Consider the following 6,352-nt stretch of genomic DNA (forward strand, 5'->3'; position numbering starts at 1 on the left):
TGATAGTTATAGTAAACTTATCTTAGCTCAGAGGAGCAGAGACATGATATACCATCTTAGTTTACAAAAAAATTTGATATGAATAAGCCATAAGCTTGAATATGAAAGCATGGCTAGGGTAAAACCCAAAGGAAAAGAAACCCTGTATGACTCAGAGCTTGAAAATTTGCTCTCAAAGATTAACCGCATTCCAATGTACCCTGATAAATGTATATGTAGGCAAGCTATGTCCAAAGTATATTGGTATATTCATAATTTGGGATAAAAATGAGCATTCATTCCCAAATAAATCCCATCCAAAAAAATTGATAACATTATCTAATCAGCACAGATTTCTATTCCACAAAAGTCTGGCCTGGTTTATATCCCTCTGGGGTATGATTCAGTACCTAAGCAGATATCCAACAACTCCATAAATCCTGTGTACAAGACACCATATCGGAGCATGTGGCAGAATGGGCCTGCTCTGGCCTGCAAGCCCTGTTCTACCCTGCCCTCCAAGGTTTTCCCAACACCTGGAGAGGCTTTTCTTTCTCTCACAGGTAACCACTGCCACCACCTGACCTTTGTAAGGAATTGCCCACTGGGAGGGTCAGGACTCTCAGTTTCTCTTCCAAGTTTTGAGGCCTTGCCTCTGTGTCTCCTGGTGCTCAGTGCCTGGTTACCACAGGGATTGTTTACTGCCTTGTGTGCCCCTGGAGGAATAGCCACTTGCCAACTGGCTGCCTTCCCCCAGCACTCTTTTTAAAATAGTGTGTCCAAGACAGTGGAGGTCTATGTGGTACAGAGAACCACTACCAGCATTCAAAGTTATAAAGTATTTATTAAAAAGAAAATGTTCACAAGCAGCATACCTTTAGCACAGCACCAGATTGAGCAAGGGATTCAAAAGAAATGTGTAAAATGCAATTCCTCTGTCCCTCTCTCTATACATGCTCTATCAGATGTTAAAATATAGGACAGGCTCCTTAGTTTAGAAAATTATGTATCTCAACAGAGTGGCCATTACCTTGAGGCTTCCTCCAACTGTTCAGGCCAGCACATGGTTAATGGTTGCCTCCTTCAGACCTCAGTTAAGAGTTCCATCTGCTCTGATGGATTCAGCACAAAACAGCCCTTCCTCCTTGCTTCCAGGAGTTTATCGCCTCTTTTCCCTACCCACTGACCAGGTCAGGCTGGGTGAGAGAAGGTTTTCCAGGAGATTCTTCAGGAATTCTTTCCTGAAGTCTTTCTAGTATTAATTAATTTATTTATTTACATTTATATCCCACCCTCCCTGCCAGGGTGGCTTACATGAAGCATATAAAACAGCTAAAACAGAATTTGAATAAAATCATAACAATACAATTATAAACATAACATAATATAAAGTGCTAGTACAGTTTATATCATGATGGCGGGCATTAGCAGCATCCACAGGCAACATCCAGCTAACATCATAGTCTGGATTATATTAGGCTGTTGTTGATAATGATGTTAATATCAGGGCCAGGGCCTCAGTTTCTTGGGTGCGGCCCCCTAATCAAAAGCTTGGTGGAAGAGCTCCGTCTTGCAGGCCCTGCGGAACTGTAAAAGGTTTAACACCTCCATTTAACATCTCCAAGTCTCTGTTCCCTGCTTCAAGGGGGAGAGCTTGATCTCCATTGTCTAGACCTATTAACATTTGTATGAATGTGGGCTGAGGTAGGTCAGGAAAGCTATTGAACTGACTTCTCCCTCCCAACCTGTTCTCTGCCCATGGGGGGGGGGGAGTTTAAAACTCCAAGTGAAGGTTTTGATTTCAAACCTTTAAAGAAAAAATGCATTTCTTCACAGAGCACAATTTTTTTAAATTACTCATTTTCAGTTTGTTTCTGTTATTCAGTTTTGTTTACCATTGTTTTAATGGGGAAATCAGCTCTAAATTTTCTGTTTTACTGGATGAAATGTTCAGCAACTTCAGCCCTCACCCAAGTGACCTACTCTGCCATTTCAGGCAGATGGAAGAAAAGGTTCCAGTTGTACAGGCAGAGGGGTTGCATTGTTCAGAAAGTTAAAGAGTGTGTTACTTTGAAAAGAAAACACTGAATAGTACTGCTTTGCAGAAAACACTTTAAGTATGTGTGTGCAGCAATGACAGAAAGAATAACACAGAAAAAGAAATTTCTATTAATATGTATGCTATCAGTATGAGGAAAGAAGGAGACCAACCTACTAGATAGAGACATTAAAAGACAGTGCAGAATTAACAAACAGACTCAAACTAGAACATTGAAAGGACAGGAGAAACTTCACCCAGTAGCTCAGTAACTTCACTCAGTAGCTCACTAACAAAATGAGAATTAAATCACATCCTCACTGAGGCAGGGCAAATTAACCCAGAAGTTTTGCCATCTCCAAGTACCACAAAAAAACTACAAATGTTCCATCAAAGAAACTAGAAATAGCTCCGGTAAAGAGATGCTGGCTTAAATTATGCTCTTTATAGAAAAACTAGAAAGCCCTCCATGATTGCTGGAAACATTGTGGAAAGGCCTATAATCTTCTTGTTGCAAGGTGTTTTACTCTGCAAAAATTTCCCTTCAGATTCATTCTCTCTGGACATCTTCATTTTAATGTAGCTAAAGGCTCTAATCCAGTCAACAAGGAATTAGAATAGGAAATAATCCAGTAAATGAAATAGGAACTAATGTCACTAGTGCTCCCTAGGGATTCAGATCAAACCCCACCACCCTACCCTTGTCTGCCTGGGTCTTGTAAGCAGCCTTGGCTGCGTCAAGTGTTTGGCATAGCAGAGGCCATGCTTTTTGCAAGGACATACACCATGTATCAGCATCCCCCACAGGACGTTGGCCCATCCCCTCCAAGAAAGGGAGGGGGGGACTGTCGTAACCAGATACAGCTTTATAAGGAGACATGCCTGTGGAGCTATGGACCGTATTGTTATAACAATATTCAGCAAGAGGCAATAATTCACACCAATCATTCTGTTGATAATTAGTAAAACAACGCAAGTATTGTTCCAGAGTCTGATTAACCCGTTCCGTCTGTCCGTCAGTTTCAGGATGATATGCGCTGCTGAGCCCTTGTTCGACCCCTAAAATGGAAAGAAGTTCCCTCCAAAATTTAGAAACAAATTGGGTCCCCCTGTCAGAAATTAACTTAGCAGGTAATTGATGAATTTTCACCACGTGGGACATAAACGATTTCGCCAACCTCTGAGCTGTAGGCAAGGAAGGAAAAGGCACAAAATGAGCTTGCTTAGAAAACAAATCAACAACCACCCAAATAACAGTGTTCCCTTTGCTCGCAGGGAGGTCAGTAATAAAGTCCATGGACACCACTTCCCATGGTCTCGACGGAGTAGGGAGTGGCTGCAGTAAACCAGGAGGCTTGCCCATCCTGGGTTTAGTTAAGGCACAGGTTTGGCAGGACCTAACAAACATCAAGAGGTCTTTGCGCATTTGTGGCCACCAGAATTGTCTGCGGATGAGTTGCAAAGATTTAACGAAACTCCAATGCCCTGCCAGTTTCGAACCGTGAGCAGACTCCATCACCTCCCTCCTCATCGAAATAGGCACATACAATTTGTCTCCAGAATAAATCAGACCTTCAGGGCTACGGACACAATCAGGTAATGTCTTAAGGGAGGCATCATCCTCAGCAGTAAAAGCAGAAAGATATTTCTGGACCCAGGCCCCCCCTCCCACAGGGAACAGGGAAGGCGAAGTCTCATCAGAGTGTGGAATCGTTCGCGCTTGCGCCCGGGTGACCACGGCCCCCCCCAGATGGGAGGGGGAAAAAACAGAGTCCATGATGATCTCACGCTGACTGTCATGTTGTGGGAGGCGTGAAAGCGCGTCAGCCAGGGAATTAGCCGCCCCCGGGAAATGACGAAGTGTGAATCGAAACTTAGCGAAGAAGTCCGCCCAACGAAGTTGCTTAGCGTTGAGAGAACGGGGGGATTTCAGCATCTCCAGATTCTTATGATCAGTCCAGACTTCAAACGGCAGTTGCGCCCCCTCCAGCCACTGCCTCCAAGTGGAGAGAGCCAGCCGGATCGCTGACGCTTCCTTTTCCCAAATCCCCCAGTTTCGTTCGGCATCAGAAAACTTTTTAGACACAAATGCCAGGGGATGTAACCGACCATCTTCCCCTTCTTGCAAAATAGCGGCCCCCATAGCCACATCCGAGGCATCAGTTTGGACAATAAACTTCTTAGATTCATCAGGGCGCGCCAGCACCGGCTCGGAGGTGAACATCAGTTTAAGTTTCTCAAAAGCCTCTGCGCAAGCAGGGGACCATTTAAGCGGGGCGCCAGGTTTCGTAGCATCAAAACCCTTCCCTTTGGTCTTTAGCAACTCAGTCAGGGGAAGGGCAATTTGCGCGAAATTCTGGATGAAATTTCTGTAAAAATTGGCAAATCCGAGGAACATTTGCAATTGTTTGCGGGTCCTGGGGGGCTCCCAGTCAAGTACAGCCTGAATTTTAGCAGGGTCCATTTCAACCTTCCCCCCAGAGATGCGGTATCCCAAAAAGTCAATGCATGTCTTGTGGAATTCACATTTTGACAGCTTAGCAAACAAGTGGTGTTCATAAAGTCGCTTAAGGACCTGGCGCACCAATTTAATATGCGACTGGAGGTCCAAAGCCCTCCATGATTGCTGCAAACATTGTGGAAAGGCCTATAATCTTCTTGTTGCAAGGTGTTTTACTCTGCAAAAATTTCCCTTCAGATTCATTCTCTCTGGACATCTCCATTTTAATGTAGCTAAAGGCTCTAATCCAGTCAACAAGGAATTAGAATAGGGAAAAATCCAGTAAATGAAATAGGATTTTGCTGGTTTTATTCAAATATCTCCATTTTAATTGTGATTTTCTTTTATATGAATTGATCCCATAAGTCTTTCATTTTGGGCTGTTTTGAGGAAAATAAATCAATACCAGCAACAACAATGGGTGTAAAAAAGCCATTCTGAAAAAGTACAGATCACGCGACATATTCCTTTATCCCTACGTTTTCCCATTTGTTTTTATTATACCTAATGTAAGTTTTAGTTTTTTTCATTAGTTAATAAATTCCTATTGATTACACAAACCTGCATGGGGAAAACCAGTGGAAACTCATAGTATTAAAAACCACAGTGTAGCCTGTAGGAACCCATACTGTGGGACAGGCCAAGTACCCCAAATGGGCAAAAGCCCTGGCAGAGTATGTTATCTATTCATTTATTTAATTTATAGACTGCAAGTGGGCTCAGGGCGGCTTACAACATTTCAGTAAAGTACAATCAATCAATAACTAGTTTAAATTATTAAAATTCCAATAACTATTATAGGATGGCACTTAAAAATTTCTATCCTTACCCCATAGGGGGGAGGGCAAAAAGGAGGAGAGAGAGATGGCCCTGCAAGGGGAGGGCCAGGCATGATGGAAATCGTTGTTGTCATCAACCACAGGCCTGCCGGAACATCTCTCTTTTACTGGCCAGCTATAGGTGCAGCCAATCACAGCCATCTCAGCACTACATAACCCCCAGCCAAGATGGCCCATAGTTCAGGCTGGCCCTAAGCATTGCAGCCAAGGTGGAAAGCAAACTCCATGTTGTGTGGCTAAATGGTCTTATTTCTTTTTGTTTTGTTTTGTTAAGAAAAATATATAAAAAATCTTAGTGACACAGAAATAAAGATATGTATGGTATTAACAGTTTAACATTAACAAATAATGACAGAGGCTTAAATATAGACAAGACTTACCACAAATTCAAATCATTGACTACATCTGGCATTACATCATGGTGAACTAAATATTCTAGAATAGGCAATCAAATTATAGCAAAATTTGTGGAAGATTTATAAGAATTTGCATCATTTACCCTATAAGTAATTTTTGACATAATATACAGTTTCCATAATTTAAAATGCCAATGCTGCCTATTTGGACTTACAGTATTTTTCCAGAACAATGCAACAGTGCTTTTAGCTGCAGACAATAAAACAGTTATACGTTTACTAGTATCTCCAGAATATATTTTGGCTTGCCACCTGTTTAATAATAAATGTTCAACTGTAAATTGCAATTCAACCCCTGTAACGCCTTTAATTTGATTAATGACATATTTCCAAAATAATTCCAGCCTGGGACATTGAAGCCAACAATGCGTGTAGTTACCAAGATTTCCACATTTTCTCCAACATAATGGTGAGGCTGAAGATGTGATTTGTGCTAATTTTTGAGGGGTTAAATACCAAAAAGTTAAAATTTTGAACATTTGTAAGCCTATTTCAATAATATTAGTTTTAAAAGAAAATGAATTTCATATTTGTTGCCAATCGTCTTTCGTCAAAGTACTATTACATATGGATGTTATGA

The sequence above is a fragment of the Gekko japonicus genome, unplaced genomic scaffold (genome assembly GCF_001447785.1).
Source record: "Gekko japonicus isolate JY-2015 unplaced genomic scaffold, Gekko_japonicus_V1.1 scaffold1005, whole genome shotgun sequence".
Taxonomy (NCBI): Eukaryota; Metazoa; Chordata; class Lepidosauria; order Squamata; family Gekkonidae; genus Gekko; species Gekko japonicus.